This window comes from Eubalaena glacialis, chromosome 3 (genome assembly GCF_028564815.1).
Source record: "Eubalaena glacialis isolate mEubGla1 chromosome 3, mEubGla1.1.hap2.+ XY, whole genome shotgun sequence".
Taxonomy (NCBI): Eukaryota; Metazoa; Chordata; class Mammalia; order Artiodactyla; family Balaenidae; genus Eubalaena; species Eubalaena glacialis.
In genome coordinates, this window is record NC_083718.1 from 86,522,413 (window position 1) to 86,550,280 (window position 27,868).

General features: G+C 42.3%; 3 non-coding genes across 3 annotated transcripts; 2 read left to right on the forward strand and 1 right to left on the reverse strand.

The window, feature by feature from the left end:
* Nucleotides 1-8,193: 8,193 nt before the first annotated feature.
* TRNAN-GUU (transfer RNA asparagine (anticodon GUU)) lies at nucleotides 8,194-8,267 on the reverse strand. The gene has a single exon. It is a non-coding gene; the product is annotated as a tRNA-Asn (tRNA).
* Nucleotides 8,268-8,971: 704 nt separating this feature from the next.
* TRNAH-GUG (transfer RNA histidin (anticodon GUG)) lies at nucleotides 8,972-9,043 on the forward strand. Its single transcript has one exon. It is a non-coding gene; the product is annotated as a tRNA-His (tRNA).
* A 17,784-nt stretch (nucleotides 9,044-26,827) lies between these two features.
* On the forward strand, nucleotides 26,828-26,902 carry TRNAN-GUU (transfer RNA asparagine (anticodon GUU)). The gene has a single exon. It is a non-coding gene; the product is annotated as a tRNA-Asn (tRNA).
* Nucleotides 26,903-27,868: the final 966 nt, after the last annotated feature.

Sequence of the window (27,868 nt, forward strand, 5' to 3'; positions counted from 1 at the left end):
GTTCAACAGGTCATGGAGAGCGAATTTTAACCTAGGAAGACAAAGAGGTAAAGGCGGTTTTCCCAGAAAGCCGGTGTCTGGAGGGGGTTTCGTGTTCGCCTCACAGCACACGGCCAGTAGGCAGACGACTTTCTTTTTGCTGAAAGACTTTAATGCAGTGTTGTCTGTCTGTGTCTCCCTGTCTGGTTTCCTTTAAAAGTAAAGCTTTACAAGTTTGGGGAAGCATGTGCCATTTTCTCCAGCGGTTGCTTTTCTTCTTTCTTAGTGTGGCGGTCACCGCGTTTCCTTCACACGTGAGGTTCAAGTGCTCCGACCCCGAGGAAGGCGCGGGCAGCGTGCGCACTGACCCCCAAGCCTCGGGGCTCTGCCTTGTTCCGCGTCGACTCCAAGTGCCGTCGAGGGTGCGACCGGACTGCAGCATCCTCGCGAGCGCTGGAGGGCTGAGTCCCCAAAGAGGCGGACTTGAAAATAGCTTTAGATCAGGACATTTCATGAGATTTTCCCCCTTTTCCCTCCCCTCCAGGTTCCAGTTTTCACCTCCCACGCGCAGCCAGAGGAACGGATTCGCCGTCTTTCGGTCGCGTCCGGCGCGCTGCTGTCCCACGTGGACAGGACGAGAGGGCGGTCGTCCTTTCCCCGACAGGGGCGGAGGGACAGCGGGCCCCCGAGGGACCACAAACACACACCCGCGCCGCTGGGGCCCGCAAACCCGATCAGGCGGCCCCTGGAGCCTCCCTGCAGCCGCAAGGGAAGGCGCGGGGCTCCAGAGCCGGCGACAGGAGCGCGCTGAGGGCACCCGGCCCCGCCCCTGGCCTCGAGGACGGGCCCGGAAGAGGGACGCAGCCCAGGAAAAAGCGCAAGGGTCGCCCAACGCCCCCATCCGAGGTTCAGGGTGAGGGAGCCGAGCGTTACACTGATTTCCCCGCCTTTATCAGGAGAGTCGTTTGCCCAAGTCCAGAGTCGCGAAAAGGAGGGACTGTGTAGGCCAAAGTCCACCTGGACCGAGAAGCAAACACGAAGTCCTAACTAATTGCATGTGGGGTCTGAGGAAAACGCTGCGTCAGAGACAACTCTTGGTCGGAGCCTTAGGACCTGGAGTTGGCGTCATCTAAGGCGGGAGAACGGCAGGCGCCGCAGGTAGTGAGGGGACGACCCGGAATCCAGGTCTGGGCGCGCAGCCTTGTTTGAAAGCGTTTTCCGTCCAGCCGTCCTCCATCCTGCATCCGCCGGGAGTCTTTTATGGTGTTGGGGATCCCGGGGTCTTACCCCGCGCGCCTCCCCTCCTGTCTCTACAGCCCCTGCCCCGGCGGCCTGCTCTCCACACGCGGTCGCCTGGCAAAGGCGCGGCTCCAGGGCAGTTCTGAGGTGCGGCCCAGACGGGGCAACTCGCTCGGGACTTGCGGCCCCGGCGGGCCTCGCGGGCGCGTCCACTGTTCCGCAGAGCGCTTGCCTTTCGTGTGGGGCTCCTCTTTTGGAGAAAGCAAGGAGGGAACGTTCTTCGGGTACAGTTCCTTGGAGGGAGGTGCGGCACTCAGAACAGGAGGGCGGGAGGTAGCACACACTCATTGTAGGCTTCCTACCATCACTTACAAAGAGTTTGTTCGCAGGTCCCTGGTGGTCTAGTGGCTAGGATTCGGCGCTTTCACCGCCGCGGCCCGGGTTCGATTCCCGGTCAGGGAAGTTTAAGTTTTGTTGTTTTTCTCCCTTCTTCCCCTTTGTGGCATCTCCGCACCCAGCAATCTTCACTTCCTCCTCACAAGTGTTATGTGCCCCAAGGTGCAGATGCAGTAGATCTCTGCACTGAATCCATAAGCCAGTGAGGTCGGGCCCCAGGTCCAAGGCTTCTCCCAGGCTGGGAGAGGGGAGGTGTGATGAGCAGCCTGGGCAGCCCCTGGCCTCCATGCCTTCCTTCATTTCAGATACCTACAGTCTCACTTTCAGTGTCCATCTAGAGAACTTGGGACCTGAGTACGAATTACTCCTTTAAAAAACCAAAAACCAAAAACCAAAAAAACAAAACTTTGACACCTACGAAAATTTGCAAGAATAGTAACAGCATATATTCTTCACCAAAACGCACATTTTCCCGCATTTGCTGTCTCAGTCTCTCTCCATGTACCTAATTTGCTACACCGTTTGAGAGTAACTTGCAGAAATCTCAACTCAAGATCACTGGGCTGCTGTTTCTCCCTTCATTGGCATGTCCCTCAAAACCAGCTTCTGTGGTATCTGTGCTCTAAGGCCAGGGTAAGATTTTGTCCTGGCGAGGAGGCCCCTCTTGCCCTGTTATCTGCGGGCTATAAGAAGCTTCAGGTGGAAATTTATTCCGCTCTTCCTGACAGTGCAGGCCAGGCACGCCTTGAGCTTGTAGGAGGAACATGACTATGCTGGTATTCCCCCCAGGACCTGCTGCCCTGTGGACTCTGCTTGGTTGCTTTGGTGGGCTGTGGGGTCTTGAGTCCAACTGCCCAGTGGAACCACCTACCTTGGGAGAGACCCTTCAGGGAAGTGCAGCTGCCCCCTTGCTTCTTGCCTGGCTCTCTGTCCTGCAAGGATTTTTGTTTGTTTGTTTATAACAATTTACTTTACTCACTTCCCCTCTCTCCTCCTCCTTCCCCTCTGGTAACCATTACTCTGTTCTCTGTACCTATGTGTTTCTTTTTGTATGGTTTGTTCATTCATTTAAATTTTTATTTTAGTTCCATATATGGGTAAAATCACACGGTATTTGTCTTTATTTACCTGACTTATTTCATTTAGCATAATACCCTGAAGTCCATCCATGTTGTAGCAAATGGCAAGATTTTTTTTTTAAGGCTGAATAGTACTGCATTGTGTATGTATGCCACATCTTCTTTATCCATTCACCTGTTGATGGACACTTGGGTTGTTTCCATATCTTGGGTATTGTAAATTATGCTTTGATGTATGTATGGGTGTATATATCTATTCCAATGACTGGTTTTGTATTTTCTGGATAAATACCTAGAAGTGGAATAGCTGGATCATATGGCAGTCTTATTCTTACTTTTTTGCACAATTTCCATACTGTTTTCCATAGTGGCTGCACCATTTTACATTCCTACCAACACTGTAAAGGGTTCTGACTCGACAAAAAGGTGAAGAATCTTTCTGTGGTGGGAGGATGAGGGGAGCAGGTGGAAAATTATCAAAAGTAGGGGATAATTCTCAAGAGCTTTCCAGAATTGTCTGTATCACTGCTGTCAGGTAGGTGGCTGCCTTGTAATAATGGTGCTTAGTCTGTTTTTTAAAAAATAAGATAACCTCATTAAATTTTATTTAAATATTTTGGGAATGTCTTTTTGAGAATCTGGAGATTAGTAAGACAAGTTTCTGGCAGTACACAACATTGTTCTACTCTAAATCACCCTGGAACTGTTAAGTGACTTTCATATATTTAGATTATTTAACATTTAATTACTGAATCCATGCTTTAACAACCCAGGTAACAATGGTGCTTGGTCTTAAATGGTCCTGGCTCCAGTCTGAGGTATCCTGATTTGTGGTTCATATTCAACTGTGCCTCTCCCCAATATGGGGTAGTAACCAAGCTTCTATATCCAGGATCCCAGAGGAATCCAAGAACACGCTTGATTTTTTTTCCTTGTCCTTCCATAGACCCCCTTGAGAAAAAGGATACATGAAAGTCTTTCACAAAAGCAGTTTCTGCCTGCTTTCCATCTGAGATACTTTCCTGTAAGAAGAACCAACCAAGGGAACAAACTTTAGTTGTCTTAAGGAAGCTTCTCTGTCTTTTATGCTTTCCTTAATCCTGAGTAAAATATCTCACTTGATGACCTATAGGTCAGCATAAATAAACAAATACACACATATGAAAGTAAATAAAAGACAGGGAACTAGATGACACAGTTATTGGGAAGATAGAAACGCAATTGCTCCCTTAGAAAACATTATTATCTACATCAAAACAAAGAATCTAAAGTTGAAAGAAGAGAAAGTAGAGTCAACATGGTAGTCTGTGTTTCCTGGACCTTGGCCCTGCACTAGGTGGCGGCCCAGTGATGTGAATAGTTGACACTTGGCTTCATGGCTGGTCTTCTGTCCAATTCAAACATGTAATCAAGGGCTGACTTGGAACAGATATTCACCATTTTAAAGCAGCCAAATGCCCTGAGACCTTCAGCCTTGGCTAGGGAACTGTTTAAAACATGAAGGCCTGGTTAAAGTATTAGAGTTGAAATTTGATCAAATAGAACAACGTGACAAGAGCCAGAGAGATCTCCTATTTCTGAGGGAAAGGCAAGAAAGAGGCCCTGGAATTTGAGAGGAATGACCTGGCAGAGGAATGTAATGAAGAGGAAGGAAAAGGTGGAGGAGGGGAGGAGTCCCACAGTTCTTGGCTTGCAAGGAGCTGTCTCATGCCTCTGATCTGTGCACGTCCCCTAGCTCCTGCAGCTTCCAGGAGCTCCAAGGTCCAAGCGGTGAAAACTTTCAGTTGGTGTTCTGTTCTCAAATCAGGAGTCCTGACTGAGATGTGGGATTCTGAATCCAGGATGTGAAAATCCTGGGCCCTTTCTTCCAGGGAAAGGCAATACAGCCCCAAAGCAGGAGCCTATGGAGTGCTGAGCTCTCATGGAGATATTGCTCCTGGTATAGAATGCAGTTGAATTTTGGACATCACATGCCCTAAATTTGGACACAGCAGGCAGCACTGAATTCAGGAAGGAGTGGGGACACTACAGTGGAGAGGTTGCCTCAATGCGAAAAATGTTCATTCAAAAACTGGGTAGAATCACCTTTTTTTTTTTTTTTTAAAGACAATGTACTCTTTTCAGAAAGGTCATGTTTGAAATACAAGAAATATAAGAGACATCTTGCGTCCTTGGACTCCAAAGGAACTCTAGAGATAGATCTAAGCTCACTGAGCTAAGCAAGAGCTGGAAACAAGTTTGGAGCACACCAAGCCTGCCTTCCAAGGATACACAGTTACAAAGAACCAAATTCTGGCAACATAAGAAAACTACTTTGAGGGCAAATTTTACCTTTAATTTCCAGAGCTTAGATGAAAATCTTTCTATTATGTCCACCAACACTCTACTAATTAGGGCTTTTTGTTATCTGATTTAAATGATAAGGGCAAAGAGGATGAGATCACTGCTGAAATGACAGCAAAACTCAACCGTGTAGGGAATCTACCTGAAAAGATTCAAAAGGAAGCTTTGATTCCAAGTAGGTTTATGCCACCAAACCCACTTAGTTGATAGCCCAAGAGACTGGTGACCCTGAAGTCTTTGTACCATACTCTAGAATGTGCTTACAAGAACCTAGGCTTGTGTCTCTTTCATTCTCTCCTCTTCCAAACTTCTCTAGCTTTGGGAGCCTGGGGAGGCTTCAGACATTGGAGACATGACTGAGGAAGTCATGTCATGGAACACATTTTGGGGCTCATGAGAACACCTGTTAGTTAAATGATTTCAAGGCTAGACTGACAGTCAACTGCCCTCCCATAACTTGTTCCTTACCTCCCTCAGAATGAAAGCTCCTGTAAATTCCATCTACAAACTGAGAAGTGGAAACATTACTTCTCTTTGGTGGAAGTGATATGTCTTATGGATTCAGAAGCCTCCTTCCAACCAGTTTTGACTGCCATTTCTCCTCAGCCCCATGGTGAATGCAAAGGCTTCCATTTTAGCTTAATACCCAGAGCTAACTTCACAGCTGCCAGCAGTGTCACTTCAAATTTCTCTTTGTAGGAAAAGCAGATATTCAAGTGTTAGTTTTCTAAGCTTTTTTTCTACAAAATACCCTGGGATGGACAAATGCTCTTCTTTGAGTTGATGTCTATCCAGGGAGCAAGCCTGTAGTAATGACAACAATATCATAATTCTCCATTTACCTCCTGTTCCTGAGAGAGAGGGCCAGGGGCTTGAAGAAGGACATGCTGCAGGAGGGCAGGAATAAATGAAAATCTAATGAGAGGAAGTAGAAGGATGGTGAGGCAAGTGGGACAGAAAAGGCCTCCAATGTGGTTCAAACCTTGCCTTGTTTTGTTGAAAACCTAGGTAGTACAAATGCCTGATTTAATATTTGGGAGGAGGGAGTAAGATGTGTGTTTGAGTTTGTGTGCATGGGCACAAGAAAGTGGCATGGTAGCAGAAATCCAGTATGCTGAAGTTCCTAGTCGTCTTTGTGTGGTGCCATTGTTCTATGTTTAGCATTGTTGAGGCGACACCCTTGGTTAGAATTGAGTGATAATAAATGGAGTGGTTCCATATTATCTGGAATTGGATCTTGGACCTGATTAGATGTGAAATTATTAATGACCCTGATGTCAGAGAACACTTTCGGTTCATGGCATGCAGTAGCAAAACATTTTCCCAAATCATCATCTGCAGACACCTGTATTTAGATTCCCATAGAAAGTAAGGATTAGAGTGGTCAAATAGTTGCTGCCATAGAACATTTTAGTGAAGATATGAGTATAATGGGTTGGTTACTTACATGTAAACTGGAGGAATTGGGGAAACAAAATGATGAGCTCAAGGTTCTAAGTTCCTAGCTCAAGATTTAGGTTAGGGACCTGAAAGATTCTATAACCATATTTAAAACAAAACAAAACAAAACAACCTTAAAACCTTGTCTAGTAGTATAACTGTAGGCCCGAGCTCTGCAAACTAAACCTAAATTGAATTTTCAACATCACAGAATCTCTTATGTTAAAGTCAGGGAATTTATTAAGAAGAACTGGTATCATTGGGATGGGGTCTTATGGATAGATTCTGATGAAGGTGGGGCTCTTGAAACCCTAAATTGCCCCGAGCCTCAGGTTACCTGAGAAGCAGCCCTTCCTCCCTTGTTTGAGGAGGTTACATGAAGTAGGTTACCTCCACTTACCTGAAGAAGCTCAAAGGTCTCCCTATAACGTCTGAGTAGTTGCCTTACATGGGTCTGCTGATCCTCCTCAGGACCTACTGCTACCATGTATCAGATATGCTTTGTATCAGACTCATTTTTTAGAAACAATGACAGAAAATTTTCCAGCCACAATTAAGATTATAAACCACTGATCCAAGGAGTCAAATGATCCTCAAGCACAATAAATATGAAGAAGACCACACCTAGTCACATAATAATTAAATTGCTCAAATCAATTGGGAAAAAGAGCTCAAAAGCAGCCAGAGGGATAACACAGGCTACATACAGAAAATAAATATGATGTCAGATTTCTCATCAGAAGCACTGCAGCCAGTGAAAAAGACAGTGGAGCAACATCTTTAAAGAACTTAGAGAAAAAAAGTCAACGTGGAATTCTATGGCTCCTATCCTCAAAAAAGTCTTTCAACAATAAAGGTGAGTAACGATATTTACAGACATACAATTGCTGAAAGACTTCATCACCAGCAACCCAAACCACAAGAAAGGTTAAAGTAGTCCTCCAGGAAGAAAGAAACTCACATCAGAGGGAAATCTCCATATGCACAAAGGGATGAAGGACAACAGAAATGGTATCTGCATGAAAAATATATAACCTTTTCCCCCTTATTATTTAAATCTCTTTAAAAACATGGGACAGTTTAAAGAAAAGTAATAACCTTGGGTTGTGGGGTTTATAACATACTCAAAGTAAAATGCATGACAACGATAGCATAAAGGCAAGCAGGGGAGAAAAGTGAACACATCACTTGAAGGCAGGCTGTGGTAAGTTACAGATGTCTGCTCTAAAGCCTAAAGCAGTCGCTGAAATAACAAAATAAAGAGTTATAGCTAATAAGCCAACAAAAGTGAGAGAATGGAACCATTTACAAAGCCGTGTATATCTTATAAAACAATTGTGCTTCAGGCACTCTAACCATAGGCATGTGTACAAGAATGATGACTGCAGTATTGTTCGTAATAATAAAAGCATATAAGCAAATTAATTTCAAAGTTATATGTAAAGGACTCAGTAAATACTAGTACAAACAAGGGACGAAACTTCACTGTTAAAAGGAACCCAGAGGGTAACGATGAGATGACGAAGTGACCTACCTGTTTCCTTCAGAGCTCTTCTGTGAGGATCAGCGATGATCTCGGCTTAGGTTCTCTTGTTATGGACAAGGCATAGGTGAAAAGGAGGGTAATAGAGGCCTAGCTTCAAGTTTATGTGAAAGGATGTGCAAGACAGAAATAACTGCAAACCCTTTAATTACATCCTAAAAATGCCAAAGGAGGCGTCCCTGGGTGGGCTCGAACCACCAACCTTTCGGTTAACAGCCGAACGCGCTCACCGATTGCGCCACAGAGACACCTGAAGAATACCTCCCCTCTCCCTCCTTCCCCACCTCATCCCACAGAGAGCAAGCACGCCTTCCACTTTAGGCGGAGCCACCCGCCTTTCGCAGGAAAGTTGTACAGATTCCAAAGCCTCGGAAAACCGGAGAAACTCGTGGGAAAGCCGTGCGTCGGGCGATTCCGAAGGCAGAAAGGCAGGCAAGCGTCCCCGCCGCGCCTTGCTCCACACCCGCCGCAGATGCCAGCGCCCCGGAGTCACCCGGGGCCGCGACACCCCGGGCTTGAGCCGAGTGGGACCCAAGGGAAGCTGAATGCCCGATGGGCTCATAATGGTTCTTTCGGTTCTTTGCTCCGCCTTCACCCGACAGTCTGAGCCACTGGCGCTGCCCTCCCTCAGCTCAGCCACGGTAGGTGGGCCGGGAGCCGGAAGGAAGCGGTGGGGAGGGTTGGTCAAAAGAGGAAATGTAAGGAGGAGGGAATGAAGCAAGGGAGGCAAGGACAAAGCAAAGATACTTCCCAGGAGACCTGATCTGAGGCAGGGGCTGGACGCAGGGGAGATGAGAAATGCATCAGAATGCGAAGGGAATACCGGAGGGAAGACGTGAGGGAAACTCACGAATACTTGCAGTTTTCAACAACAGAACAGCTAAATAATTGGAATGGATTTATATTAAAAGTAGTAGCGCAAAAACTGGCTTCGCCGCCGGCTCGGTGGCGCGCCGTGATCGTATAGTGGTTAGTACTCTGCGTTGTGGCCGCAGCAACCTCGGTTCGAATCCGAGTCACGGCAGTGTTCCTATTTCTTTTGCGTTGTATCTGTTACCAGAACAACTCTTTAGTCACCAAACGGAGTAAAGTCAGGAGAACGGAGGTCAACCCAACAGTTCACTAGGCTGAAGCGCTCTGGACTTAAACCACGTCTCACCATTTACGAGAAAAACCTAAAGATCAAGTTCAAGCTCTAAATGAAATTTGTGTGTAGCTTCGACGAAGGAAATGGTGTAGTCATATAGGGATTTTTTCTTTTATCTTTTTTTGGTTGAAATATTTCAAACAGCAGTGAGGCTTTTTTTACACAAAACGAAACAGATTTTATTATTATTTTTTTAACATCTTTATTGGAGTATAATTGCTTTACAATGGTGTGTTAGTTTCTGCTGTGTAACAAAGTGAATGAGCTATGCATATACATATATCCCCATATCTCCTCCCTCTTGCCTCTCCCTCCCACCCTCCCTATCCCACACCTTTAGGAGGACACAAAGCACCAAGCTCATCTCCCTGTGCTATGCGGCTGCTTCCCTCTAGCTATCTATTTTACATTTGGTAGTGTATATATGTCCATGCCACTCTCTCCCTTCGTCCCAGCTTCCCCTTCCCCCTCCCCATATCCTCAAGTTCATTCTCTACATCTATGTCTTTATTCCTGTCCTGCCCATAGGTTCTTCAAAACATTTTTTTTTTAGATTCCACATATATGTGTTAGCATACGGTATTTGTTTTTCTCTTTCTACTTACCTCACTCTGTATGACAGACTCTAGGTCCATCCACCTCACTACAAATAACTCAATTTTGTTTCTTCATGGCTGAGTAATATTCCATTCTATGTATGTACCACATCTTCCTTATCCGTTCATCTGTTGATGGACACTTAGGTTGCTTCCATATCCTGGCTATTGTAAATAGAGCTGCAATGAACATTTTGGTATATGACTCTTTTTGAATTATGGTTTTCTCAGAGTATATGCCCAGTAGTGGGATTGCTGGGTCATATGGTAGTTCTATTTTTAGATTTTTAAGGAACCTCCATACTGTTCTCCATAGTGGCTGTATCAATTTACATTCCCACCAACAGTGCAAGAGGGTTCCCTTTTCTCCACACCATCTCCAGCATTTATTATTTGTAGATTTTTTGATGATGGCCATTCTGACCAGTGTGAGGTGATACCTCATTGTAGTTTTGATTTGCATTTCTCTAATGATTAATGATGTTGAGCATTCTTTCATGTGTTTGCTGGCAATCTGTATATCTTCTTTGGAGAAATGACTATTTAGGTCTTCTGCCCATTTCTGGATTGGGTTGTTTGTTTTTTTGATATTGAGCTGCATGAGTGGCTTGTAAATTTTTGAGATTAATCCTTTGTCAGTTGCTTCGTTTGCAAATATTTTCTCCCATGCTGAGGGTTGTCTTTTTGTCTTGTTTATGGTTTCCTTTGCTGTGCAAAAGCTTTTAAGTTTCATTAGGTCCCATTTGTTTATTTTTGTTTTTATTTCCATTTCTCTAGGAGGTGGGTCAAAAATGATCTTACTGTTATTTATGTCATGGAGTGTTCTGCCTATGTTTTCCTCTAAGAGTTTTATAGTGTCTGGCCTTACATTTAGGTCTTTAATCCATTTTGAGTTTATTTTTGTGTATGGTGTAAGGGAGTTTTCTAACTTCATTCTTTTACATGTAGCTGTCCAGTTTTCCCAGCACAACTTATTGAAGAGGCTGTTTTTTCTCCATTGTATATTCTTGCCTCCTTTATCAAAAATAAGGTGACCATATATGCGTGGGTTATCTCTGGGCTTTCTATCCTGTTCCATTGATCTATATATCTGTTTTTTGTGCCAGTACCATACTGTCTTGATTACTGTAGCTTTGTAGTATAGTTTGAAGTCAGGGAGCCTGATTCCTCCAGCTCCGTTTTTCTTTCTCAAGATTGCTTTGGCTATTTGGGGTCTTTCGTGTTTCCATACAAATTGTGAAGTTTTTTGTTCTAGTTCTGGGAAAAATGCCATTGGTAGTTTGATAGGGATTGCATTGAATCTGTAGATTGCTTTGGGTAATATAGTCATTTTCACAATGTTGATTCTTCCAATCCAAGAACATGGTATACCTCTCCATCTGTTTGTATTGTCTTTAATTTCTTTCATCAGTGTCTTATAGTTTCCTGCATACAGGTCTTTTGTCTCCTTAGGTGGGTTTATTCCTAGATATTTTATTCTTTTTGTTGCGATGGTAAATGGGAATGTTTCCCTAATTTCTCTTTCAGATTTTTCATCATTAGTATATAGGAATGCAAGAGATTTCTGTGCGTTAATTTTGTATCCTGCTACTTTACCAAATTCATTGATTAGCTCTAGTAGTTTTCCGGTGGCATCTTTAGGATCCTCTATGTATAGTATCATGTCATCTGCAAACAATGACAATTTTATTTCTTCTTTTCTGATTTGGATTCCTTTTATTTCTTTTTCTTCTCTGATTGCTGGGGCTAAAACTTCCAAAACTATGCTGAATAATAGTGGTGAGAGTGGGCAACCTTGTCTTGTTCCTGATCTTAGTGGAAATGGTTTCAGTTTTTCACCATTGAGAATGATGTTGGCTGTGGGTTTGTCATATATGGCCTTTATTATGTTGAGGTAATTTCCCTCTATGCTTACTTTCTGGAAGGTTTTTATCATAAATGGGTGTTCAACTTTGTTGAAAGCTTTTTCTGCATCTATTGAGATGATCATATGGTTTTTCTCCTTCAATTTGTTAGTATGGTTTATCACATTGATTGATTTGCATATATTGAAGAATCCTTGCATTTGTGGGATAAACCCCACTTGATCATGGTGTATGGTGTGCTGTTGGATTCTGTTTGCTAGTATTTTTTTGAGAATTTTTGCATCTATGTTCATCAGTGATATTGGCCTGTAGTTTTCTTTCTTTGTGACATCTTTGTCTGGATTTGGTATCAGGGTGATGGTGGCCTCGTAGAATGAGTTTGGGAGTGTTCCTCCCTCTGCTATATTTTGGAAGAGTTTGAGAAGGATAGGTGTTAGCTCTTCTCTAAATGTTTGATAGACTTCGCCTGTGAAGCCATCTGGTCCTTGGCTTTTGTTTTTTAGAAGATTTAAAATCCCAATTTCAATTGCTTTCAAAAGCAATTTCAGTGCTTGTGATATCTCTGTTTATATTTTCTATTTCTTCCCGGTTCAGTCTCGGAAGGTTGTGCTTTTCGAAGAATTTGTCCATTTCTTCCAGGTTGTCCATTTTATTGGCATATAGTTGCTTGTAGTAATCTCTCATGATCTTTTGTATTTCTGCAGTCAGGTGTTACTTCTCCTTTTTCATTTCTAATTCTGTTGATTTGAGTCTTCTCCCTTTTTTTCATGATGAATCTGGCTAATGGTTTATCAATTTTGTTTATCTTCTCAAAGAACCAGGTTTTAGTTTTATTGATATTTGCTATTGTTTCCTTCATTTCTTTTTCATTTATTTCTGAACTGATCTTTATGATTTCTTTCCTTCTGCTAACTTTGGGGTTTTTGTTTTGTTTGTTTTCTTTGTCTAATTGCTTTAGGTGTAAGTTTAGGTTGTTTATTTGAGAAGTTTCTTGTTTCTTGAAGTAGGATTGTATTACTATAAATTTCCCTCTTAGAACTGCTTTTGCTGCATCCCATAGGTTTTGGGTCTTCATTTTTTCATTGTCATTTGTTTCTAGGTATTTTTTATTTCCTCTTTGATTTCTTCAGTTATCTTTGGTTATTTAGTAGTGTATTGTTTAGCCTCCATGTGTTTGTATTTTTTACAGATTATTTCCTGTAATTGATACATAGTCTCATATCATTGTGGTCGGAAAATATACTTGATAAGAGTTCAATTTTCTTAAATTTACCAAGGCAAGATTTGTGACCCAAGATATGGTCCATCCTGGAGAATGTTCCATGAGCACTTGAGAAGAAAGTGTATTCTCTTGTTTTGGGATGGAATGTCCTATAAATATCAATTAAGTCCATCTTGTTTAATGTATCATTTAAAGCTTGTGTTTCCTTATTTATTTTCATTTTGGATGATCTGTCCATTGGTGAAAGTGGGGTTTTAATTTCCTGTGCTATTATTTATGTTACTGTTGATTTCCTCTTTTATGGCTGTTAGCATTTGCCTTATGTATTGACGTGCTCCTATTTTGGGTGCATAAATATTTACAATTGTTATATCTTCTTCTTGGATTGATCCCTTGATCATTATGTAGTGTCCTTCCTTGTCTCTTGTATTAGTCTTTATTTTAATGTCTATTTTGTCTGATATGAGAATTGCTACTCCAGTTTTCTTTTGATTTCCATTTGCATGGAATATCTTTTTCCATCCCCTCACTTTCAGTCTGTATGTGTCCCTAGGTCTGAAGTGGGTCTCTTGTAGACAGCATATATATAGGTATTGTTTTTGTATGCATTCAGCCAGTCTATGTCTTTTGGTTGGAACATTTAATCCATTTACATTTTTAAAAAAATTTTTTTTTCACACACACTGTATTTTATTTTTACAAGAGATAAATAGACTGACACTAAGCATTGTACATGGATGACCACAACAAAAGCAACAATGATTGCAATTACCAAACATGAAACACACTCATACTATGTCATAATATTGACATTCAGTCCAGTAATCCTCCACTGTAACAGCTCCTTTACTTTGCAGTGAAAATTGATTTGTATATTCTTTGCCTCTGAGTTCTTGTGGGATTTTTTCTTTTTTTAAATTCAACCAGAAAGTCACAAAAATTATACTCATCCTCATCAGTTCACTCAGTCCCATGTAATTAATTTTTTTTTTATCTTGATCTTTTGTTAGCACTTTTATGAGCTCATCAGTTTTTCATTAGAGTTCTGAAAATGCTTATTCATTCAGTTCAGCAGTACAGTCAGGTACCAGAAACCTGTACTTGTCAGAGTCTTTTCCATGAATTTCTTGAAGACGAAACCCTTTTATAGGAACATATTTGCAAAAGCATCAGAGTACACCCAGAACTGTCTGTAAATGACAAAAGACTTAAAAATGACCACAGTTAAAGATTTGATGAAAGTTCATAATAATGCAGTTGACAAGAAAATTAGTTATTTCTGAGATATACATTTTAAAGTAATAACTAGGATTATGACTTATAACATTATACCAGAACATATAAGATTTTTAGAAATTTCATGTAATGTCTGAAACATTTATATTAACATATTTCCATACAAAAAACCCAATGAAAGTTTAGTATTAGTTGTTTTGTTTGTTTGTTTTTTTATACTGCAGGTTCTTATTAGGCATCAATTTTATACACATCAGTGTATACATGTCAATCCCAATCGCCCAATTCAGCACACCACCATCCCCACCCCACCGCAGTTTTCCCCCCTTGGTGTCCATATGTCTGTTCTCTACATCTGTGTCTCAACTTCTGCCCTGCAAACCGGCTCATCTGTACCATTTTTCTAGGTTCCACGTACATGCGTTAATATACGACATTTGTTTTTCTCTTTCTGACTTACTTCACTCTGTATGACAGTCTCTAGATCCATCCACGTCTCAACAAATGACTCAATTTCGTTCCTTTTTATGGCTGAGTAATATTCCATTGTATATATGTACCACAACTTCTTTATCCATTCGTCTGTTGATGGGCATTTAGGTTGCTTCCATGACCTGGCTATTGTAAATAATGCTGCAATGAACATTCGGGTGCAGGTGTCTTTTTGAATTACAGTTTTCTCTGGGTATATGCCCAGTAGTGGGATTGCTGGGTCATATGGTAATTCTATTTTTAGTTTTTTAAGGAACCTCCATACTGTTCTCCATAGTGGCTGTATCAATTTACATTCCCACCAACAGTGTAAGAGGGTTCCCTTTTCTCCACACCCTCTCCAGCATTTGTTGTTTGTAGATTTTCTGATGATGCCCATTCTAACTGGTGTGAGGTGATACCTCATTGTAGTTTTGATTTGCATTTCTCTAATAATTAGTGATGTTGAGCATCTTTTCATGTGCTTCGTGGCCGTCTGTATGTCTTCTTTGGAGAAATGTCTATTTAGGTCTTCTGCCCATTTTTGGATTGGGGTGTTTGTTTCTTTAATATTGAGCTGAATGAGCTGTTTATGTATTTTGGAGATTAATCCTTTGTCCGTTGATTCGTTTGCAAATATTTTCTCCCATTCTGAGGGTTGTCTTTTCGTCTTGTTTATGGTTTCCTTTGCTGTGCAAAAGCTTTGAAGTTTCATTAGGTCCCATTTGTTTATTTTTGTTTTTATTTCCATTACTCTAGGAGGTGGATCAAAAAAGATCTTGCTGTGATTTATGTCAAAGAGTGTTCTTCCTATGTTTTCCTCTAAGAGTTTTATAGTGTCCAGTCTTACATTTAGGTGTCTAATCCATTTTGAGTTTATTTTTGTGTATGGTGTTAGGGAGTATTCTAATTTCATTCTTTTACATGTAGCTGTCCAGTTTTCCCAGCACCACTTATTGAAGAGACTGTCTTTTCTCCATTGTATATCTTTGCCTCCTTTGTCATAGATTAGTTGACCATAGGTGCGTGTGTTTACCTCTGGGCTTTCTATCTTGTTCCATTGATCTATGTTTCTGTTTTTGTGCCAGTACCATGTTGTCTTGATTACTGTAGCTTTGTAGTATAGTCTGAAGTCAGGGAGTCTGATTCCTCCAGCTCCGTTTTTTTCCCTCAAGACTGCTTTGGCTATTCGGGGTCTTTTGTGTCTCCATACAAATTTTAAGATGATTTGTTCTAGCTCCATAAAAAATGCCATTGGTAATTTGATAGGGATTGCATTGAATCTGTAGATTGCTTTGGGTAGTAGAGTCATTTTCACAATGTTGATTCTTCCAATCCAAGAACATGGTATATCTCGCCATCTGTTGGTATCATCTTTAATTTCTTTCATCAGTGTCTTATAGTTTTCTGCATACAGGTCTTTTGTCTCCCTAGGTAGGTTTATTCCTAGGTATTTTATTCTTTTTGTTGCAATGGTAAATGGGAGTGTTTCCATAATTTCTCTTTCAGATTTTTCATCATTAGTGTATAGGAATGCAAGAGATTTCTGTGCATTAATTTTGTATCCTGCAACTTTACCATATTCATTAATTAGCTCTAGCAGTTTTCTGGTGGCAGTTTTAGGATTCTCTATATATAGCATCATGTCATCCGCAAACAGTGACAGTTTTACTTCTTCTTTTCCAATTTGTATTCCTTTTATTTCTTCTTCTTCTCTGATTGCCGTGGCTAGGACGTCCAGAACTATGTTGAATAATAGTGGTGAGAGTGGACATCCTTGTCTCGTTCCTGATCTTAGAGGAAATGCTTTCAGTTTTTCACCATTGAGACTGATGTTTGCTGTGGGTTTGTCATATATGGCCTTTATTATGTTGAGGTAGGTTCCCTCTATGCCCACTTTCTGGAGAGTTTTTATCATAAATGGGTGTTGAATTTTGTCAAAAGCTTTTTCTGCATCTATTGAGATGATCATATGGTTTTTATTCTTCAATTTGTTAATATGGTGTATCACATCGATTGATTTGCGTATATTGAAGAATCCTTGCATCCCTGGGATAAATCCCACTTGATCGTGGTGTATGATCCTTTTAATGTGTTGTTGGATTCTGTTTGCTAGTATTTTGTTGAGGATTTTTGCATCTATATTCATCAGTGATATTGGTCTGTAATTTTCTTTTTTTGTAGTGTCTTTGTCTGGTTTTGGTATCAGGGTGATGGTGGCCCCATAGAATGAGTTTGGGAGTGTTCCTTCCTCTGCAATTTTTTGGAAGAGTTTGAAAAGGATAGGTGTTAGCTCTTCTCTAAATGCTTGATAGAATTCACCTGTGAAGCCATCTGGTCCTGGACTTTTGTTTGTTGGAAGATTTTTAATCACAGTTTCAATTTCATTACTTGTGATTGGTCTGTTCATATTTTCTGTTTCTTCCTGGTTCAGTCTTGGAAGGTTATACCTTTCTAAGAATTTGTCCATTTCTTCCAGGTCGTCCATTTTATTGGCATAAAGTTGCTTGTAGTAGTCTCTTAGGATGCTTTGTATTTCTGCAGTGTCTGTTGTAACTTCTCCTTTTTCATTTCTGATTTTATTGATTTGAGTCCTCTCCCTCTTTTTCTTGATGAGTCTGGCTAATGGCTTATCAATTTTGTTTATCTTCTCAAAGAACCAGCTTTTAGTTTTATTGATCTTTGCTATTGTTTTCTTTGTTTCTATTTCATTTATTTCCACTCTGATCATTATGATTTCTTTCCTTCTGCTAACTTTGGGTTTTGTTTGTTCTTCTTCCTCTAGTTTCTTTAAGTGTAAGGTTAGATTGTTTACTTGAGATTTTTCTTGTTTCTTTAGGTAGGCTTGTATAGCTATAAACTTCCCTCTTAGAACTGCTTTTGCTGCATCCCATAGGTTTTGGGTTGTCGTGTTTTCATTGTCATTTGTCTCTAGGTAGTTTTTGATTTCCTCTTTGATTTCTTCAGTGATCTCTTGGTTATTTAGTAACGTATTGTTTAGCCTCCATGTGTTTGTGTTTTTTACATTTTTTTCCCTGTAATTCATTTCTAATCTCATAGCGTTGTGGTCAGAAAAGATGCTTGATATGATTTCAATTTTCTTAAATTTACTGAGGCTTGATTTGTGACCCAAGATGTGATCTATCCTGGAGAATGTTCCGTGCGCACTTGAGAAGAACGTGTAATCTGCTGTTTTTGGATGGAATATCCTATAAATATCAATTAAATCTATCTGGTCTATTGTGTCATTTAAAGCTTGTGTTTCCTTATTTATTTTCATTTTGGATGATCTGTCCATTGGTGTAAGTGAGGTGTTAAAGTCCCCCACTATTATTGTGTTACTGTCAATTTCCTCTTTTATAGCTGTTAGCAGTTGCCTTATGTATTGAGGTGCTCCTATGTTGGGTGCATATATATTTATAATTGTTATATCTTCTTCTTGGATTGATCCCTTGATCATTATGTAGTGTCCTTCCTTGTCTCTTGTAACATTCTTTATTTTAAAGTCTATTTTATCTGATATGAGTATAGCTACTCGAGCTTTCTTTTGATTTCCATTTGCATGGAATATCTTTTTCCATCCCCTCACTTTCAGTCTGTATGTGTCCCTAGGTCTAAAGTGGGTGTCTTGTAGACAGCATATATATGGGTCTTGTTTTTGTATCCATTCAGCAAGCCTGTGTCTTTTGGTTGGAACATTTAATCCATTCACGTTTAAGGTAATTATCGATATGTATGTTCCTATGACCATTTTCTTAATTGTTTTGGGTTTGTTTTTGTAGGTCCTTTTCTTCTCTTGTGTTTCCCACTTAGAGAAGATCCTTTAGCATTTGTTGTAGAGCTGGTTTGGTGGTGCTGAATTCTCTTAGCTTTTGCTTGTCTGTAAAGCTTTTGATTTCTCCATTGAATCTAAATGAGATCCTTGCCGGGTAGAGTAATCTTGGTTGTAGGTTCTTCCCTTTCATCACTTTAAGTATATCATGCCACTCCCTTCTGGCTTGTAGAGTTTCTGCTGAGAAATCAGCTGTTAACCTTATGGGAGTTCCCTTGTATGTTATTTGTCATTTTTCCCTTGCTGCTTTCAATAATTTTTCTTTGTCTTTAATTTTTGCCACTTTAATTACTATGTGTCTCGGCGTGTTTCTCCTTGGGTTTATCCTGTATGGGACTCTCTGCGCTTCCTGGACTTGGGTGGCTAATTCCTTTCCCATGTTAGGGAAGTTTTCGACTATAATCTATTCAAATATTTTCTCTGGTCCTTTCTCTCTCTCTTCTCCTTCTGGGACCCCTATAATGCAAATGTTGTTGCGTAACAACCTTAATGTTGTCCCAGAGGTCTCTTAGGCTGTCTTCATTTCTTTTCATTCTTTTTTCTTTAGTCTGTTCCGCAGCAGTGAATTCCACCATTCTGTCTTCCAGGTCACTTATCCGTTCTTCTGCCTCAGTTATTCTGCTATTGATTCCTTCTAGTGTAGTTTTCATTTCAGTTATTGTATTGGTCATCTCTGTTTGTTTGTTCTTTAATTCTTCTAGGTCTTTGTTAATCATTTCTTGCATCTTCTCAATCTTTGCCTCCATTCTTATTCCAAGGTCCTGGATCATCTTCACTATCATTATTCTGAATTCTTTTTCTGGAAGGTTGCCTATCTCCACTTCATTTAGTTGTTTTTCTGGGGTTTTTTCTTGTTCCTTCATCTGGTATATAGCCCTCTGCCTTTTCATCTTGTCTATCTTTCTGTAACTGTGGATTTTGGTCCACAGGCTGCAGGATTGTAGTTTTTCTTGCTTCTGCTCTCTGGTGGTTGAGGCTATCTAAGAGGCTTGATGGGAGGCTCTGGTGGTGGGTAGAGCTGACTGTTGCTGTGGTGGTCAGAGCTCCGTAAAACTTTAATCCACTTGACTGTTGATGGGTGGGGCTGGGTTCCCTCCCTGTTGGTTGTTTTGCCTGAGGCAATCCAACACTGGAGCCTACCTGGGCTCTTTGGTGGGGTTAATGGCAGACTCTGGGAGGGCTCACGCCAAGGAGCACTTCCCAGAACCTCCGCTGCCAGTGTCCTTGTCCCCACAGTGAAACAGAGCCACCCCCCGCCTCTGCAGGAGACCCCCCAACACCAGCAGATAGGTCTGGTTCAGTCTCCCCCAGGGTCACTGCTCCTTCCCCTGGGTCCCGATGCGCACACTACTTTGTGTGTGCCCTCCAAGAGTGGGGTCTCTGTTTCCCCCAGTCCTGTCGAAGTCCTGCAATCAATTCCCACTAGGCTTCAAAGTCTGATTCTCTAGGAATTCCTCCTCCCGTTGCCGGACCCCCAGGTTGGGAAGCCTGACGTGGGGCTCAGAACCTTCACTCCAGTGGGTGGACTTCTGTGGTATAAGTGTTCGCCAGTCTGTGAGTCACCCACCCAGCAGTTATGGGATTTGATTTTACTCTGATTGCGCCCCTCCTACCGTCTCACTGTGGCTTCTCCTCTGTCCTTGGACGTGGGGTATCCTCCTTGGTGAAGTCCAGTGTCTTCCTGTCGATGATTGTCCAGCAGCCAGTTGTGATTCTGGTGCTCTCGCAAGAGGGAGTGAGAGCACGTCCTTCTACTCTGCCATCTTGGTTAATCCTCCTTAATCCATTTACATTTAAGGTAGTTATCGATATGTATGTTCCTATTACCATTTTCTTAATTGTTTTGGGTTTGTTTTTGTAGGTCTTTTACTTCTCTTGTGTTTCCTGCCTGGAGAAGTTCCTGTAACATTTGTTGTAAAGCTGGTTTGGTGGTGCTGAATTCTCTTAGCCTTTACTTGTCTATAAAGGTTTTAATTTCTCCTTCGAGTCTGAATGAGATCCTTGCTGGGTAGAGTCATCTTGGTTGTAGGTTTTTCCCTTTCATCACTTTAAATATGTCTTTCCACTCCCTTCTGGCTTACAGAGTTTCTGCTGAAAGATCAGCTGTTAACCTTATGGGGATTCCCTTGTACGTTATTTGTTGCTTTTCCCTTGCTGCTTTTAATATTTTTTCTTTGTATTCAATTTTTGATAGTTTGATTAATATGCATCTTGGCATGTTTCTCCTTGGATTTACCCTGTATGGGACTCTTTCTTCTTCCTGGACTTGATTGATTATTTCCTTTCCCATATTAGGGAAGTTTTCAACTATAATCTCTTCAAATATTTTCTCAGTCCCTTTTTTTTTTTTCCTCTTCTTCTTCTGGGACCCCTGTAATTCGAATGTTGGTGCGTTTAATGTTGTCCCAGAGGTCTCTGAGACTGTCCTCAATTCTTTTCATTCTTTTTTCTTTATTCTGCTCCACAGCAGTTATTTCCACTATTTTATCTTCCAGGTCACTTATCCGTTCTTCTGCCTCAGTTATTCTGCTATTGATTCCTTCTAGAGAATTTTTAATTTCATTTATTGTGTTCTTCATCATTGTTTGTTTGCTCTTTAGTTCTTCTAGGTCCTTGTTAAAGATTTTTTCCTATTTTCTCCATTCTATTTCCAAGATTTTGGATCATGTTTACTATCGTTACTCTGAATTCTTTTTCAGGTAGACTGCCTATTTCCTTTTCATTTGTTTGGTCTGGTGGGTTTTTACCTTGCTACTTCATCTGCTGTGTATTTCTCTGTCTTCTCATTTTGCTTAAATTACCGTGTTTGGGGCCTCCCTTTCTCAGGCTGCAGGTTCGTAGTTCCCATTGTTTTTGGTGTCTGCCCCCAGTGGGTAAGGATGGTTCAGTGGGTTCTGTAGGCTTCCTGGTGGAGGGGACTGGTGCCTGTGTTCTGGTGGATCAGGCTGGACCTTTTCTTTCTGGTGGGCAGGACTGCATCCGGTGGTGTGTTTTCGGGTGTCTGTGAAATTATTATGATTTTAGGCAGCCTCTCTGCTAAGGGGTGGGGTTGTGTTCCTGTCCTGCTAGTTGTTTGGCATAGGGTGTCCAGCACTGTAGCTTGCTGGTCATTGAGCGGAGCTGGGTCTTAGCGTTGAGATGGAGATCTCTGGGAGAGCCTTCACCACTTGATATTATGTGGGGCTGGGAGGTCTTTGGTGGACCAATGTCCTGAACTCGGCTCTCCCACCTCAGAGGCTTGGACCTGACACCTGGCCGGAGCACCAAGACCCTGTCAGCCACACGGCTGAGAAGAAAAGGGGAAAAGAAAGAAAGAAAATAAATAAAATATATAAAGTTATTAAAATAAAAAACAAAAATTATTATTAAAAATAAAAAAATTAAAAAGTAATTAAAAAAAGAAAAAAAAAGAAAGAAAGAAAGAAGAGAGCAACCAAACCAGAAACCAAATCCAATCCACCAATGATAACAAGCGCTAAAAACTATACTGAAAAAAAAAGAAAAAAAACGGACAGACAGAACCCTAAGACAAATGGTAAAAGCAAATGTTCCCTCCATGTTCCCGGAAGGGGTACCTCCTAAGCTTAAGTCTTAGTTTCATTGGACACTGCACACAAAGCCTTGGGCTCCATAAAACTCTGATTGGCTCATGTACAAAATTCAACCTCGAATTTTATCTTAGTTTCATTTGGAAGGGTCACTCCTGTCATGATCAAGGATGGTACGAATGGCTCTCCTTTGGGGAGTGATCTGAATCTTCAGAATCTCCCTGCAACTCCAAATGGGATCTGGGCTCCAGACTTTAAATAAACGGTTTACCATGTACTCCAATCCTGTCATCATCTTCACTGGATTCTCTGACATCCGACCTCCAAGTTTTACCCTAAAAGGAAATTATTAAAGTGTGTTCACAGAACAAAATACACATATCATTAATGGGCAGTTATTTGAATATTGAAATGTGTAATCATCACCAGGATCACGACATAGAAATTTTTGTCATTCAAGCATGGCCCTCTGATACACTTTCCAGGTAATGTCCACCCATCCCCTGATACTTTAAACAATTCTGATGTCTTCCATCTCAAATTAGGCTTGCCCTTTCTTCAAGTTCATGTGTCTGAATATACAAGTTTCTATCTAGCTATTATCAAGCAACATGATTATGTTTTTGATATATATATATATATATATATATGTATTTGTGTTTCTCACACCTTAATTTTCGTGTTAATGATAAGCATTACACTAATGTAAAACTATTTCACATATGATGAACATTGGGGTGGTTTCAAACTACAGCATTGGGAAAGGCTCATATGAATACCTTTCTACTATAACTTGTGAACGTGAGAATAAATATCCATTAAAGGTAAAGGAGACATGGACCAAAAAATCGGCCAGGAAAGCAAAACCAGTGCCTTCTATCCTAGAGGTGCTAGAGTGGGGGAGTGGAGGGGCACAGTGAGGCAAGTCAGAGAAAAGTAGAATTTTTACTGCCATTGAAGGGCATATTGTCTTCAATCATTTCTCCGCTCTCCAAGGTCCACTGAGGGAAGAACCCACAATGGGAGCTTCACTCCAAAGTGTTTCAATGCACAGATTCTGGGCTCTACTGGAGCATTTTCTGGGCATCTCTTCTGGGTAAGAGTGGACCCTGCAGGATTTCCTGCTGTTCCCTAAGGAGCAGTGGGAGAGATGTCTACCTGGCCAGGTTCCTGGGCTATGCCACCCAACCCCTCAAGGAGGAGCTGCGATTCCAGGCCCTTGTGTCTGCCAAGAGAACCAACAAAGAAGGTGTTGCCTCCTACCACCACAAGTGCTCTCTCTTCCTCTTGTTAGAAAACGTTGATCCAACTCCTTTCCCTGTCACTAGAGGTGTGTTGGGACATTTCTGCTTGTTGGGAGGGGTGACTTACACTCCCGAAGAACACAGCTGGTGTAGAGAAGGAAGCGGGAGAAGGGGAAGCCTTATGAGAGGCCATGGAGTTGGCTAGGCCTGGAAGGGAAAGTGCAGTTGGTCCCGGGAGCCTCCTTGCAAAGGCAGGCCTCTGGCCTCCATGTTCCTGGAAGGGGTACCTCCTTCTGACCTGCCCCAAAGGGACTGTGGAGCGCGAGGCCTCCAGGCGACGTCTCTCATGTTTTTTCACCACCCCTGTGGCATGGCTTCTCTCTTGCTGGTGCCTGCCAGCCAGCGGGCCTCCCCAGCAAAGTGCCACACAGGGACCCCACACGCACACACAGACAGGACAGTCAGGAGGCTTGGCGCAAGAAGCAGGACCCATCCATACACTTTGGTCACGAAATAGGAGGGCCAGGAAGATGCGGGTGCTCACCGGAATTCCGAGGCAGTTGAACACAGTGTGGCGCGCCTCTTGCCCTGGGTCGGCGTGGCACAGTGAGGCATCACGGAAGAGAGGTCGTCTGCCATGAACCAAGGGATATCAGGAGAGAGCGGCAACTCAAACCCCCGCCCCCCCACCAGCACCAATTCCCTCCCACAGGTGGGGAAATCGCAGCCATCAGCTTTTCAGGAGTGCAGTGGATAAGCCTTACACCCTGGGGGAAGCACCTTCAAGATCATGACATCTCTTTTGTCAGGTAACTAGGGGCACACACCCTGCAGGCACCAGTGCAGCCTCCCACCCTCCAGTGTTCACTCAGGATCACCACCCTCCCCTCCACCCGCCCTTCGCCATTCTTCTAAACCACTCTCCCCAAAGGAATTCAAGCGAAGACCCTCCAAATCTCTCCCATCCACCCCCACACCCTCTCATAAACCCACCCACAGCCCGGCCCATCAGACTAACCACCTTTCAGCGGTGGCTCCAGAAGGAAGGACCCACAGCCTCAGCTCTGTCTCATCTACATACTCTACCCGCTGCCTCTGCACATTTGGTCCACATCCTCTCCCCCTCCCTCTCCCTGGCTATCCTCTTGTCCTACAGTGGAAGCAACATTTGTCCCAATAGGTCTTCAGCGTGAGTGTCCAAGAGAAAAAGGAAAACATGCTCATTGTGAGGTAGAGACCACGGGGATTTGGATCAAGAGCAGTTGGAGAAGTTGCCTGGATCACCATCCTTTTGGTATTCTGGGATTGATTTTTACACCTACCTTCTGATTATGGCACCGATAACAGTTTTCCGTTTGTGGTAGTGAGATGAACTGAAAAGTCAAATTACTCAGGGAAATGAATATGACTAGAATGAAAGAGAATATGTAAACAATATATTCCATCGTCCCTCAACTGATGAGTGTGTGGAGATGGCAAAGGCCTGGGAGGCCGGGCACTGTCCGCTGATGCTGTGCCAGTCATTGGATCTGCACGTGTCGCCACTGGGAACACACTGAGCCTGGGTCTCTGTCTCCATAGAGCTGCCTCGGAAGGATCCACCTGCACCACAGCGACTGACCACCTGACCCTGTTTCCTTTTCCTGGAAAGGCTAAGCCAGGGTCGTCCTGGATCACAAAGGAAGATATCTTAACGGCCAGAAGTTATAAGAAAATATTCCTGACATTTTTATTCATTAGGGAAATGCACATTAATACTATAAGGAGATATCATTACACACCCTCCAGCATGGCTATATCTAAAAGAATTAGTACACCAAATGCTGACAAGAATGCACAGAAACTGCAACTGTAGTTGCTGGTTTGAAACCATTCTAGGGCACTGTTTGTCAGTTTCTAATAAAGTTAATCTTGTACCTACTCCACGACCCAGCAGTTGCAGTACTTCCATGAATGCACAAGTATATAAAAAGATTGGTATAGAATATTCATCAAAGCACCAAGAATATTCATCAAAAACAATAACACCAAAATTACTCCAATAATACCAAAATTAAGAAGTGATATACACAATAATATGGATATGTTTAATGAACATAATGTTGTATTTAAAAAGCCAGATACAAAAAAATACATTCATTCATTTGAATTTCAATAGCAGGCAATAGTAATTTCGGCAATAGACCTCACAATAGTAATTAACTAAGTGAGATAGGGTAACAATTGCCTGGAAAGGGACTGAGGGTATATTTCTGGGATCATGGCAATTTTCTATAACTCGATCGGGGTGATGATTACGTTTGCTAAAATTCCACAAATTATTAGTTTTTTATACAAATTAGTGTATATATGTCAATCCCAATATCCCAATTCATCCATTTCCCCCCCACACCAGGTTTTTCTCCCTTGGTGTCCATACATTTGTCCTCTACATCTGTGTCTCTATTTCTGCCTTGCATAAAGATATGTGCTTTTAACTCTATGTGAACTATAGTTCAAAATTAGTGACTGGTGAACGAAGGCAAGCTGGTGTAGACAATGAACAACTAGTTCGCATTTTACTGTAAACTCATTAAAAACTCGTTCTCATTTAGCGTAAAAACACTCACTGGTATTTGAATTATCTTTAACAGTAAAACGGCTATGACCACACTATTTTATTAGTGGAAGATACAGACAAGGATCATTGAGAGGCGGTATTTCAACTTTGGGGATATGTCCTGCTCAACAGTGAGACAAGGAACCGTCCTAGGTTTCGCTTTGACCGGCGCCCGCGGGTTTGTGCACTGTGGGATTTACTGCTCTTCTCACCGCATCGCGCTCGGCGGCCAGCAGTAAACTGCTCTCTGAACGCTGCTAAGGGGCACAGCTGGTGCTGGCATTAAAAGCAAACCGAAAGACAGGTCATAGACACGAACTTGCCGTAACTTTTATTTGAACCGAGGTTGATGCAGCCACAACACAGCACTAATCACTGTACAGTCACGATGCACCAGAGGCCAACAGGTAATTTCTTTGACATAAATATTTTCACATTATTTTTGCTGTTTAATTCTTAGACACACATGCTCGTGCTTTTCTCTCTTTCACGCCCTTCTCCGGTTCTCCCTCCCTATTCAGTTACTTAATAAAAACAATTTTAATCTCTCAAGATCCGGCCTGTGCCTCACAGGCTTCCTGGGAGGTCTGTCTCATCCATGCCTCTGCTTTCTTTCGCTCCTTTTCACATTTCCTCTTTGGACCTGATCTCCTTCCCGCTGCAGCCAAACCGACCACATCTACTAAACCGCTGCCCAGCGGGGGAGATGGTCGAGTGAAGGCGGAGCAAACGGGGAGCGTCACGGAACCCATCGGGCACGCAGCTTCCCTCGGGCCCCCCTCAGCTCAGGCCCGGGGGCGTCTCCGGGGCGCCGGCATCTGCGGCGGGTGTGGAGCAAGGCGCGGCGGGGACGCTCGGCTGCCCTTCTGCCTTCGGGATAGCCCGACGCACGGCTCCCCCACCGGAAGGAGCACGCTGCGTCGACTCCTCCTCTCCCGTTGTCCGAGGCTTGGGAGCCGTCGCCGCCGTTCTGCGAAAGGCGGGTGGCTCCGCCTACCTTGGAAGGACTGCTTACTCTCTACATAGATGAGAGAGAACGTTTCTTCGAGTCTCTGTGGCGCAACCGGTTAGCGCATTTGGCTGTTAACCGAAAGGTTGGTGGTTCTGAGCCCACCCAGGGACACCTTCCTGGCTTCTTCAGTATTTTTTCTTCAGTAATTTAAGGGTTTGCAGTTATTTCTGCCTCGTACATCATTTCTACGTAAACTCGGAGGAAGGCCTCCTTTACCTTTCCTGTCACCCGTGTCTTGTCCACAGCAAGAGAACCTAAGCCAAGATCACTGCTGCTCTTCTGATCCTCACAGAAGGCCCCTGAAGGACACAGGTCACTTGGAATCCAGGATTCCTGGAAAGAGAGTAGAGTGATCATCTCATCGTTACCCTCTGGGTTCCTTTTAACAGTGAAGTTTTATCCATTGTTTGTACTAGTATTTATTGAACCCTTTACATATACCTTTGAAATTAATTTGTTTCTATGCTTTTATTATTACAAACAATACTACACTCATCATTCTTGTACACATGTGTTATGGGTAGAGTGCCAGAAGGGCAACTGTTCTATAAGAGAGTTTACATGGTTTTACATATGGTTCCATTCTCTCGCCTTCCGTTGGCTTATTAGCTATAACTCTTTTGTTATTTCAGCGACTGCTTTAGGCTTTATAGCATACATTTCCACCTTATCACAGCCTGCCTTCAAGTGATGTCATTCCTCTTCACATTTCTCATCTGCCTGCCTTTATGCTATTGCCCTCATGCATTTTACTTTGTATATATTATAGACCCCAAATCTAAGGTTTTTACTTTTCTTTAAACTGTCCCATGTTTTTGAAGATATTTAATTGATAAGAAATGATCTTATATATTTTCCATGCAGATATCATATCTTTTGTCCTTCATTCCTTTATGTACACCCAGAATTCTATCCGGCGTGAATTTCCTTCTTCCTGGAGGACTCCTTTAACAGTTCTTGTGGTGTGGATCTGCTGGTGATGAAGTCTTTCAGCATTTGTATGTCTATAAATGTCATTATTCACTTTTATTTTTGAAAGATATTTTGTGAGGGAAGACACATAGAATTCCATGCTGA